Raw genomic sequence first — 12,209 nt, 5'->3', positions numbered from 1 at the left:
CTCGGGGTTCGTCTCGAGGCTCGGCTCTGGGCTCTGTGCTCGGCTGGGCTCGGGGCTCGGCTCGAGGCTCGGCTATGGGCTCGGCTCTAGGCTGGGCTCGGGGCTCGTATCTGGGTTCGACTCTGGACTCGGCTCGCCTCGGCTCTAGGCTGGGCTTGGGGATTGTCTCGGGACTCGTCTCGATGCTTGGCTCTGGGCTCTGTGCTCGGCTGGGCTCGGGGCTCGGCTCGAGGCTCGGCTCTGGGCTTGGCTCTAGTCTGGGCGCTAGCCTCGGCTCGGCTCTAGGCTGGGCTCGGGGCTCGGATCTGGGTTCGGCTCTGGACTCGGCTGGCCTCGGCTCTAGGCTGGGCTTGGGGATTGTCTCGGGGCTCGTCTCGAGGTTCGGATCTGGGCTCTGTGCTCGTCTGGGCTCGGGGCTCCGCTCGAGGCTCGGATCTGGGCTCGGCTCTAGGCTGGGCTCTAGACTGGGCTCTGGCTCGGCTCGCCTCTAGGCTGGGCTCGGGGCTCGGCTTGAGGCTCGGCTCTGGGCTCGGCTCTGGACTCGGCTCTAGGCTGGGCTCGAGGCTCGGCTCTGGGCTTGTCTGCAATCGGCTTTGGGTTGGGCTCAGGTATCGGCTCTGCTCTTGGCTCGGCTCGAGGCTCCGATCGCGCCCGACTCTGGGCTCTGCTCTGGACTCGGCTCGGCTCTAGGCTGCGCTTGGGGCTATGATCAGGGTTCGGCTCTGGACTCGGCTCGCCTCGGCTCTAGGCTGGGCTTGGGGATTGTCCTGGGGCCTGTCTCGAGGCTCGGCTCTGGGCTATGTGCTCGGCTGGGCTCGGGTCTCGGCTCGAGCCTCGGCTCTGCGCTCGGCTCTAGGCTGGGCTCGGGGCTCTGTGCTCGGCTGGGCTCGGGGCTCGTTTCGAGGCTCGGCTCTGTGCTCGGCTCTAGGATGTGCTCTGGGCTCGGCTCGGCTCTAGGCTGGGCTCGGGGCTCGGATCTGGGTTCGGCTGTGGACTCGGCTCGCCTCGGCTCTAGTCTGGGCTTGGGGATTGTCTCGGGGCTCGTCTCGAGGCTCGGCTCTGGGCTCTGTGCTCGGCTGGGCTCGGGGCTCGGCTCGAGGCTCGGCTCTGTGCTCGGCTCTGGACTCGGCTCTAGGCTGGGCTCGAGGCTCGGCTCTGGGCTTGTCTGCAATCGGCTTTGGGTTAGGCTCAGGTATCGGCTCTGCTCTTGGCTCGGCTCGAGGCTCAGATCGCGCCTGAACCTGGGCTCGGCTCTGGACTCGGCTCGGCTCTAGGCTGGGCTCGGGGCTCGGATCTGGTTTCGGCTCTGGACTCGGCTCGCCTCGGCTCTAGGCTGGGCTTGGGATTGTCTCGGGGCTCGTCTCGAGGCTCGGCTCTGGGCTCTGTGCTCGGCTGGGCTCGGGGCTCGGCTCGAGGTTCGTCTCTGGGCTCGGCTCTAGGCTGTGCTCTGGACTCGGCTCGGCTCTAGGCTGGGCTCGGGGCTCTGATCTGTGTTCGGCTGGGGCCTCGACTCGCCTCGGCTCTAGGCTGGGCTTGGGGATTGTCTCGGGGCTCGTCTCGAGGCTCGGCTCTGGGCTCTGTGCTCGGCTGGGCTCGGGGCTCGGCTCGACTCTCGGCTCTGGGCTCGGCTCTAGGCTGGGCTCTAGCCTCGGCTCGGCTCTAGGCTCTGCTCGTTGCTCGGCTCTGGGCTCGGGTCTGGACACGGATCTAGGCTGGGCTCGAGGCTCGGCTTTGGGCTTGTCTGCTCTCGGCTCCAGGCTGGGCTCGTGGCTCTGCTCTGGGCTCCTCTCTGGACTCGGTTCTAGGCTGGCTCGAGGCTCGGCTCTGGGATCGGCTCGGCTCTAGGATGGCCTCGGGGCTCGGATCTGGGTTCGGCTCTGGACTCGGCTCGCCTCGGCTCTAGGCTGGGCTTGGGGATTGTCTCGGGGCTCGTCTCGAGGCTCGGCTCTGGGCACTGTGCTCGGCTGGGCTCGGGGCTCGGCTCGAGGCTCGGCTCTGGGCTCGGCTCTGGACTCGGCTCGGCTCTAGGCTGAGCTCAGGGCTCGGATCTGGGTTCGGCTCTGGACTCGGCTCGCCTCGGCTCTAGGCTGGGCTTGGGGATTGTCTCGGGGCTCGTCTCGAGGCTCGGCTCTGGGCTCTGTGCTCGGCTGGGCTCGGGGCTCGGCTCGGGGCTCGGATCTGGGCTCGGCTCTAGGCTGGGCTCGGGGCTCGTATCTGGGTTCGGCTCTGGACTAGGCTCGCCTCGGCTCTAGGCTGGGCTTTGGGATTGTCTCGGGGCTCGTCTCGAGGCTCGGCTCTGGGCTCTGTGCTCGGCTGGGCTCGGGGCTCGGCTCGGGGCTCGGTTCTGGGCTCGGCTCTAGGCTGGGCTCTAGACTGGGCTCTGGCTCGGCTCGTCTCTAGGCTGGGCTCGGGGCTCGGATCTGGGTTCGGCTCTGGACTCGGCTCGCCTCGGCTCTAGGCTGGGCTTCGGGATTGTCTCGGGGCTCGTCTCGAGGCTCGGCTCTGGGCTCTGTGCTCGGCTGGGCTCGAGGCTCGGCTCGAGGCTCGGCTCTGGTCTCGGCTCTAGGCTGGGCTCGGGGCTCGTATCTGGGTTCTGCTCTGGACTAGGCTCGCCTCGGTTCTAGGCTGGGCTTGGGGATTGTCTCGGGGCTCGTCTCGAGGCTCGGCTCTGGGCTTGTCTGCAATCGGCTTTGGGTTGGGCTCTAGCCTCGGCTCGGCTCTAGGCTCTGCTCGTTGCTCGGCTCTGGGCTCGGGTCTGGACACGGATCTAGGCTGGGCTCGAGGCTCGGCTTTGGGCTTGTCTGCTCTCGGCTCCAGGCTGGGCTCGTGGCTCTGCTCTGGGCTCCTCTCTGGACTCGGTTCTAGGCTGGGCTCGAGGCTCGGCTCTGGGATCGGCTCGGCTCTAGGATGGCCTCGGGGCTCGGATCTGGGTTCGGCTCTGGACTCGGCTCGCCTCGGCTCTAGGCTGGGCTTGGGATTGTCTCGGGGCTCGTCTCGAGGCTCGGCTCTGGGCTCTGTGCTCGGCTGGGCTCGGGGCTCGGCTCGAGGTTCGTCTCTGGGCTCGGCTCTAGGCTGTGCTCTGGACTCGGCTCGGCTCTAGGCTGGGCTCGGGGCTCTGATCTGTGTTCGGCTGGGGCCTCGACTCGCCTCGGCTCTAGGCTGGGCTTGGGGATTGTCTCGGGGCTCGTCTCGAGGCTCGGCTCTGGGCTCTGTGCTCGGCTGGGCTCGGGGCTCGGCTCGACTCTCGGCTCTGGGCTCGGCTCTAGGCTGGGCTCTAGCCTCGGCTCGGCTCTAGGCTCTGCTCGTTGCTCGGCTCTGGGCTCGGGTCTGGACACGGATCTAGGCTGGGCTCGAGGCTCGGCTTTGGGCTTGTCTGCTCTCGGCTCCAGGCTGGGCTCGTGGCTCTGCTCTGGGCTCCTCTCTGGACTCGGTTCTAGGCTGGCTCGAGGCTCGGCTCTGGGATCGGCTCGGCTCTAGGATGGCCTCGGGGCTCGGATCTGGGTTCGGCTCTGGACTCGGCTCGCCTCGGCTCTAGGCTGGGCTTGGGGATTGTCTCGGGGCTCGTCTCGAGGCTCGGCTCTGGGCACTGTGCTCGGCTGGGCTCGGGGCTCGGCTCGAGGCTCGGCTCTGGGCTCGGCTCTGGACTCGGCTCGGCTCTAGGCTGAGCTCAGGGCTCGGATCTGGGTTCGGCTCTGGACTCGGCTCGCCTCGGCTCTAGGCTGGGCTTGGGGATTGTCTCGGGGCTCGTCTCGAGGCTCGGCTCTGGGCTCTGTGCTCGGCTGGGCTCGGGGCTCGGCTCGGGGCTCGGATCTGGGCTCGGCTCTAGGCTGGGCTCGGGGCTCGTATCTGGGTTCGGCTCTGGACTAGGCTCGCCTCGGCTCTAGGCTGGGCTTTGGGATTGTCTCGGGGCTCGTCTCGAGGCTCGGCTCTGGGCTCTGTGCTCGGCTGGGCTCGGGGCTCGGCTCGGGGCTCGGATCTGGGCTCGGCTCTAGGCTGGGCTCTAGACTGGGCTCTGGCTCGGCTCGTCTCTAGGCTGGGCTCGGGGCTCGGATCTGGGTTCGGCTCTGGACTCGGCTCGCCTCGGCTCTAGGCTGGGCTTCGGGATTGTCTCGGGGCTCGTCTCGAGGCTCGGCTCTGGGCTCTGTGCTCGGCTGGGCTCGAGGCTCGGCTCGAGGCTCGGCTCTGGTCTCGGCTCTAGGCTGGGCTCGGGGCTCGTATCTGGGTTCTGCTCTGGACTAGGCTCGCCTCGGTTCTAGGCTGGGCTTGGGGATTGTCTCGGGGCTCGTCTCGAGGCTCGGCTCTGGGCTTGTCTGCAATCGGCTTTGGGTTGGGCTCTAGCCTCGGCTCGGCTCTAGGCTCTGCTCGTTGCTCGGCTCTGGGCTCGGGTCTGGACACGGATCTAGGCTGGGCTCGAGGCTCGGCTTTGGGCTTGTCTGCTCTCGGCTCCAGGCTGGGCTCGTGGCTCTGCTCTGGGCTCCTCTCTGGACTCGGTTCTAGGCTGGGCTCGAGGCTCGGCTCTGGGATCGGCTCGGCTCTAGGATGGCCTCGGGGCTCGGATCTGGGTTCGGCTCTGGACTCGGCTCGCCTCGGTTCTAGGCTGGGCTTGGGGATTGTCTCGGGGCTCGTCTCGAGGCTCGGCTCTGGGCACTGTGCTCGGCTGGGCTCGGGGCTCGGCTCGAGGCTCGGCTCTGGGCTCGGCTCTGGACTCGGCTCGGCTCTAGGCTGAGCTCAGGGCTCGGATCTGGGTTCGGCTCTGGACTCGGCTCGCCTCGGCTCTAGGCTGGGCTTGGGGATTGTCTCGGGGCTCGTCTCGAGGCTCGGCTCTGGGCTCTGTGCTCGGCTGGGCTCGGGGCTCGGCTCGGGGCTCGGATCTGGGCTCGGCTCTAGGCTGGGCTCGGGGCTCGTATCTGGGTTCGGCTCTGGACTAGGCTCGCCTCCGCTCTAGGCTGGGCTTTGGGATTGTCTCGGGGCTCGTCTCGAGGCTCGGCTCTGGGCTCTGTGCTCGGCTGGGCTCGGGGCTCGGCTCGGGGCTCGGATCTGGGCTCGGCTCTAGGCTGGGCTCTAGACTGGGCTCTGGCTCGGCTCGTCTCTAGGCTGGGCTCGGAGCTCGGATCTGGGTTCGGCTCTGGACTCAGCTCGCGTCGGCTCTATGCTGGGCTTGGGGATTGTCTCGGGGCTCGTCTCGAGGCTCGGCTCTGTGCTGTGTGTTCGGCTGGGCTCGGGGCTCGATTCGAGATTCGGCTCTGGGCTCGGCTCTAGGCTGGGCTCTAGCCTCGGCTCGGCTCTAGGCTGGGCTCGGGGCTCGGATCTGGGTTCGGCTCTGGACTCGGCTCGCCTCGGCTCTAGGCTGGGCTTGGGGATTGTCTCGGGGATCGTCTCGAGGCTCGGTTCTGGGCTCTGTGCTCGGCTGGGCTCGGGGCTCGGCTCGAGGCTCGGCTCTGGGCTCGGTTCTAGGCTGGGCTCTAGACTGGGCTCTGGCTCGGCTCGCCTCTAGGCTGGGCTCGGGGCTCGGATCTGGGTTCGGCTCTGGACTCGGCTCGCCTCGGCTCTAGGCTGGGCTTCGGGATTGTCTCGGGGCTCGTCTCGAGGCTCGGCTCTGTGCTCTGTGTTCAGCTGGGCTCGGGGCTCGACTCGAGGTTCGGCTCTGGGCTCGGCTCTAGGCTGGGCTCTAGCCTCGGCTCGGCTCTAGGCTGGGCTCGGGGCTCGGATCTGGGTTCGGCTCTGGACTCGGCTCGCCTCGGCTCTAGGCTGGGCTTGGGGATTGTCTCGGGGCTCGTCTCGAGGCTCGGCTCTGGGCTCTGTGCTCGGCTGGGCTCGGGGCTCGGCTCGAGGCTCGGCTATGGGCTCGGCTCTAGGCTGGGCTCGGGGCTCGTATCTGGGTTCGACTCTGGACTCGGCTCGCCTCGGCTCTAGGCTGGGCTTTGGGATTGTCTCGGGGCTCATCTCGATGCTCGGCTCTGGGCTCTGTGCTCGGCTGGGCTCGGGGCTCGGCTCGAGGCTCGGCTCTGGACTCGGCTCGGCTTTGGGCTGGGCTCGGGGCTCGGATCTGGGTTCCGCTCTGGACTCGGCTCGCCTCGGCTCTAGGCTGGGCTTGGGGATTGTCTCGGGGCTCGTTTCGAGGCACGGCTCTGGGCTCTGTGCTCGGCTGGGCTCGGGGCTCGGCTCGAGGTTCGGCTCTGGGCTCGGCTCTAGTCTGGGCGCTAGCCTCGGCTCGGCTCTAGGCTGGGCTCGGGGCTCGGATCTGGGTTCGGCTCTGGACTCGGCTCGCCTCGGCTCTAGGCTGGGCTTGGGGATTGTCTCGGGGCTCGTCTCGAGGTTCGGATCTGGGCTCTGTGCTCGTCTGGGCTCGGGGCTCCGCTCGAGGCTCGGATCAGGGCTCGGCTCTAGGCTGGGCTCTAGACTGGGCTCTGGCTCGGCTCGCCTCTAGGCTGGGCTCGGGGCTCGGCTTGAGGCTCGGCTCTGGGCTCGGCTCTGGACTCGGCTCTAGGCTGGGCTCGAGGCTCGGCTCTGGGCTTGTCTGCAATCGGCTTTGGGTTGGGCTCAGGTATCGGCTCTGCTCTTGGCTCGGCTCGAGGCTCCGATCGCGCCCGACTCTGGGCTCTGCTCTGGACTCGGCTCGGCTCTAGGCTGCGATTGGGGCTATGATCAGGGTTCGGCTCTGGACTCGGCTCGCCTCGGCTCTAGGCTGGGCTTGGGGATTGTCTCGGGGCCTGTCTCGAGGCTCGGCTCTGGGCTCTGTGCTCGGCTGGGCTCGGGGCTCGGCTCGAGGCTCGGCTCTGGGCTGGGCTCTGGACTCGGCTCGGCTCTAGGCTGTGCTCGTGGCTCAGATCTGGGTTCGGCTCTGGACTCGGCTCGCCTCGGCTCTAGGCTGGGCTTGGGGATTGTCTCGGGGCTCGTCTCGAGGCTCGGCTCTGGGCTCTGTGCTCGGCAGGGCTCGGGGCTCGGCTCGAGGCTCGGCTCTGCGCTCGGCTCTAGGCTGGGCTCGGGGCTCTGTGCTCGGCTGGGCTCGGGGCTCGGCTCGACTCTCGGCTCTGGGCTCGACTCGGCTCTAGGCTGGGCTCGGGGCTCGGATCTGGGTTCGGCTCTGGACTCGGCTCGCCTCGGCTCTAGGCTGGGCTTGGGGATTGTCTCGGGGCTCGTCTCGAGGCTCGGCTCTGGGCTCTGTGCTCGGCTGGGCTCGGCGCTCGGCTCGAGGCTCGGCTCTGGGCTCGGCTCTAGGCTGGGCTCTAGCCTCGGCTCGGCTCTAGGCTCTGCTCGTTGCTCGGCTCTGGGCTCGGGTCTGGACACGGATCTAGGCTGGGCTCGAGGCTCGGCTTTGGGCTTGTCTACTCTCGGCTCCAGGCTGGGCTCGTGGCTCTGCTCTGGGCTCGTCTCTGGACTCGGTTCTAGGCTGGGCTCGAGGCTCGGCTCTGGGATCGGCTCGGCTCTAGGATGGCCTCGGTGCTCGGATCTAGGTTCGGCGCTGGACTCGGCTCGCCTCGGTTCTAGGCTGGGCTTGGGGATTGTATCGGGTCTCGTCTGGAGGCTCGGCTCTGGGCTCTGTGCTCGGCTGGGCTCGGGGCTCGGCTCGAGGCTCGGCTCTGGGCTCGGCTCTGGACTCGGCTCGGCACTAGGCTGGGCTCGGGGCTGGGATCTGGGTTCGGCTCTGGACTCGGCTCGCCTCGGCTCTAGGCTGGGCTTGGGGATTGTCTCGGGGCTCGTCTCGAGGCTCGGCTCTGGGCTCTGTGCTCGGCTGGGCTCGGGGCTCGGCTCGAGGTTCGGCTCTGGGCTCGGCTCTAGGCTGGGCTCTAGCCTCGGCTCGGCTCTAGGCTGGGCTCGGGGCTCCGATCTGGGTTCGGCTCTGGACTCGGCTCACCTTGGCTCTAGGCTGGGCTTGGGGATTGTCTCGGGGCTCGTCTAGAGGCTCGGATCTGGGCTCTGTGCTCGGCTGGGCTCGGGGCTCGGCTCGAGGCTCGGCTCTGGGCTAGGCTCTAGGCTGGGCTCTAGACAGGGCTCTGGCTCGGCTCGCCTCTAGGCAGGGCTCGGGGCTCGGATCTGGATTCGGCGCTGGACTCGGCTCGCCTCGGCTCTATGATGGGCTTGGGGATTGTCTCGGGGCTCGTCTCGAGGCTCGGCTCTGTGCTCTGTGTTCGGCTGGGCTCGGGGCTCGATTCGAGGTTCGGCTCTGGGCTCGGCTCTAGGCTGGCCTCTAGCCTCGGCTCGGCTCTAGGCTGGGCTCGGGGCTCGGATCTGGGTTCGGCTCTGGACTCGGCTCGCCTCGGCTCTAGGCTGGGCTTGGTGATTGTCTCGGGGTTCGTCTCGAGGCTCGGCTCTGGGCTCTGTGCTCGGCTGGGCTCGGGGCTCGGCTCGAGGCTCGGCTATGGGCTCGGCTCTAGGCTGGGCTCGGGGCTCGTATCTGGGTTCGACTCTGGACTCGGCTCGCCTCGGCTCTAGGCTGGGCTTGGGGATTGTCTCGGGACTCGTCTCGATGCTTGGCTCTGGGCTCTGTGCTCGGCTGGGCTCGGGGCTCGGCTCGAGGCTCGGCTCTGGGCTTGGCTCTAGTCTGGGCGCTAGCCTCGGCTCGGCTCTAGGCTGGGCTCGGGGCTCGGATCTGGGTTCGGCTCTGGACTCGGCTGGCCTCGGCTCTAGGCTGGGCTTGGGGATTGTCTCGGGGCTCGTCTCGAGGTTCGGATCTGGGCTCTGTGCTCGTCTGGGCTCGGGGCTCCGCTCGAGGCTCGGATCTGGGCTCGGCTCTAGGCTGGGCTCTAGACTGGGCTCTGGCTCGGCTCGCCTCTAGGCTGGGCTCGGGGCTCGGCTTGAGTCTCGGCTCTGGGCTCGGCTCTGGACTCGGCTCTAGGCTGGGCTCGAGGCTCGGCTCTGGGCTTGTCTGCAATCGGCTTTGGGTTGGGCTCAGGTATCGGCTCTGCTCTTGGCTCGGCTCGAGGCTCCGATCGCGCCCGACTCTGGGCTCTGCTCTGGACTCGGCTCGGCTCTAGGCTGCGCTTGGGGATTGTCTCCGGGCCTGTCTCGAGGCTCGGCTCTGGGCTCTGTGCTCGGCTGGGCTCGGGGCTCGTCTCGAGGCTCGGCTCTGGGCTGGGCTCTGGACTCGGCTCGGCTCTAGGCTGTGCTCGTGGCTCAGATCTGGGTTCGGCTCTGGACTCGGCTCGCCTCGGCTCTAGGCTGGGCTTGGGGATTGTCTCGGGGCTCGTCTCGAGGCTCGGCTCTGGGCTCTGTGCTCGGCAGGGCTCGGGGCTCGGCTCGAGGCTCGGCTCTGCGCTCGGCTCTAGGCTGGGCTCGGGGCTCTGTGCTCGGCTGGGCTCGGGGCTCGTTTCGAGGCTCGGCTCTGTGCTCGGCTCTAGGATGTGCTCTGGGCTCGGCTCGGCTCTAGGCTGGGCTCGGGGCTCGGATCTGGGTTCGGCTCTGGACTCGGCTCGCCTCGGCTCTAGTCTGGGCTTGGGGATTGTCTCGGGGCTCGTCTCGAGGCTCGGCTCTGGGCTCTGTGCTCGGCTGGGCTCGGGGCTCGGCTCGAGGCTCGGCTCTGTGCTCGGCTCTGGACTCGGCTCTAGGCTGGGCTCGAGGCTCGTCTCTGGGCTTGTCTGCAATCGGCTTTGGGTTAGGCTCAGGTATCGGCTCTGCTCTTGGCTCGGCTCGAGGCTCAGATCGCGCCTGAACCTGGGCTCGGCTCTGGACTCGGCTCGGCTCTAGGCTGGGCTCGGGGCTCGGATCTGGGTTCGGCTCTGGACTCGGCTCGCCTCGGCTCTAGGCTGGGCTTGGGGATTGTCTCGGGGCTCGTCTCGAGGCTCGGCTCTGGGCTCTGTGCTCGGCTGGGCTCGGGGCTCGGCTCGAGGTTCGTCTCTGGGCTCGGCTCTAGGCTGTGCTCTGGACTCGGCTCGGCTCTAGGCTGGGCTCGGGGCTCTGATCTGGGTTCGGCTGGGGCCTCGAATCGCCTCGGCTCTAGGCTGGGCTTGGGGATTGTCTCGGGGCTCGTCTCGAGGCTCGGCTCTGGGCTCTGTGCTCGGCTGGGCTCGGGGCTCGGCTCGACTCTCGGCTCTGGGCTCGGCTCTAGGCTGGGCTCTAGCCTCGGCTCGGCTCTAGGCTCTGCTCGTTGCTCGGCTCTGGGCTCGGGTCTGGACACGGATCTAGGCTGGTCTCGAGGCTCGGCTTTGGGCTTGTCTGCTCTCGGCTCCAGGCTGGGCTCGTTGCTCTGCTCTGGGCTCCTCTCTGGACTCGGTTCTAGGCTGGGCTCGAGGCTCGGCTCTGGGATCGGCTCGGCTCTAGGATGGCCTCGGGGCTCGGATCTGGGTTCGGCTCTGGACTCGGCTCGCCTCGGTTCTAGGCTGGGCTTGGGGATTGTCTCGGGGCTCGTCTCGAGGCTCGGCTCTGGGCACTGTGCTCGGCTGGGCTCGGGGCTCGGCTAGAGGCTCGGCTCTGGGCTCGGCTCTGGACTCGGCTCGGCTCTAGGCTGAGCTCAGGGCTCGGATCTGGGTTCGGCTCTGGACTCGGCTCGCCTCGGCTCTAGGCTGGGCTTGGGGATTGTCTCGGGGCTCGTCTCGAGGCTCGGCTCTGGGCTCTGTGCTCGGCTGGGCTCGGGGCTCGGCTCGGGGCTCGGATCTGGGCTCGGCTCTAGGCTGGGCTCTAGACTGGGCTCTGGCTCGGCTCGTCTCTAGGCTGGGCTCGGGGCTCGGATCTGGGTTCGGCTCTGGACTCAGCTCGCCTCGGCTCTATGCTGGGCTTGGGGATTGTCTCGGGGCTCGTCTCGAGGCTCGGCTCTGTGCTCTGTTGTTCGGCTGGGCTCGGGGCTCGATTCGAGATTCGGCTCTGGGCTCGGCTCTAGGCTGGGCTCTAGCCTCGGCTCGGCTCTAGGCTGGGCTCGGGGCTCGGATCTGGGTTCGGCTCTGGACTCGGCTCGCCTCGGCTCTAGGCTGGGCTTGGGGATTGTCTCGTGGATCGTCTCGAGGCTCGGTTCTGGGCTCTGTGCTCGGCTGGGCTCGGGGCTCGGCTCGAGTCTCGGCTCTGGGCTCGGTTCTAGGCTGGGCTCTAGACTGGGCTCTGGCTCGGCTCGCCTCTAGGCTGGGCTCGGGGCTCGGATCTGGGTTCGGCTCTGGACTCGGCTCGCCTCGGCTCTAGGCTGGGCTTCGGGATTGTCTCGGGGCTCGTCTCGAGGCTCGGCTCTGTGCTCTGTGTTCAGCTGGGCTCGGGGCTCGACTCGAGGTTCGGCTCTGGGCTCGGCTCTAGGCTGGGCTCTAGCCTCGGCTCGGCTCTAGGCTGGGCTCGGGGCTCGGATCTGGGTTCGGCTCTGGACTCGGCTCGCCTCGGCTCTAGGCTGGGCTTGGGGATTGTCTCGGGGCTCGTCTCGAGGCTCGGCTCTGGGCTCTGTGCTCGGCTGGGCTCGGGGCTCGGCTCGAGGCTCGGCTCTGGGCTCGGCTCTAGGCTGGCCTCTAGCCTCGGCTCGGCTCTAGGCTCTGCTCGTTGCTCGGCTCTGGGCTCGGGTCTGGACAAGGATCTAGGCTGGGCTCGAGGCTCGGCTCTGGGATCGGCTCGGCTCTAGGCTGGGCTCGGGGCTCGGATCTGGGTTCGGCTCTGGACTCGGCTCGCCTCGGCTCTATGCTGGGCTTGGGGATTGTCTCGGGGCTCGTCTCGAGGCTCGGCCCTGTGCTCTGTGTTCGGCTTGGCTCGGGGCTCGATTCGAGGTTCGGCTCTGGGCTCGGCTCTAGGCTGGGCTCTAGCCTCGGCTCGGCTCTAGGCTGTGCTCGGGGCTCGGATCTGGGTTCGGCTCTGGACTCGGCTCGCCTCGGCTCTAGGCTGGGCTTGGGGATTGTCTCGGGGTTCGTCTCGAGGCTCGGCTCTGGGCTCAGTGCTCGGCTGGGCTCGGGGCTCGGCTCGAGGCTCGGCTATGGGCTCGGCTCTAGGCTGGGCTCGGGGCTCGTATCTGGGTTCGACTCTGGACTCGGCTCGCCTCGGCTCTAGGCTGGGCTTGGGGATTGTCTCGGGGCTCGTCTCGAGGCTCGGCTCTGGGCTCTGTGCTCGGCTGGGCTCGGGGCTCGGCTCGAGGCTCGGCTCTGGACTCGGCTCGGCTTTGGGCTGGGCTCGGGGCTCGGATCTGGGTTCGGCTCTGGACTCGGCTCGCCTCGGCTCTAGGCTGGGCTTGGGGATTGTCTCGGGGCTCGTCTCGAGGCTCGGCTCTGGGCTCTGTGCTCGGCTGGGCTCGGGGCTCGGCTCGAGGTTCGGCT

The sequence above is a fragment of the Athene noctua genome, chromosome 7 (assembly GCF_965140245.1).
Source record: "Athene noctua chromosome 7, bAthNoc1.hap1.1, whole genome shotgun sequence".
Lineage (NCBI taxonomy): Eukaryota > Metazoa > Chordata > Aves > Strigiformes > Strigidae > Athene > Athene noctua.
This window is presented reverse-complemented; position numbering follows the sequence as displayed.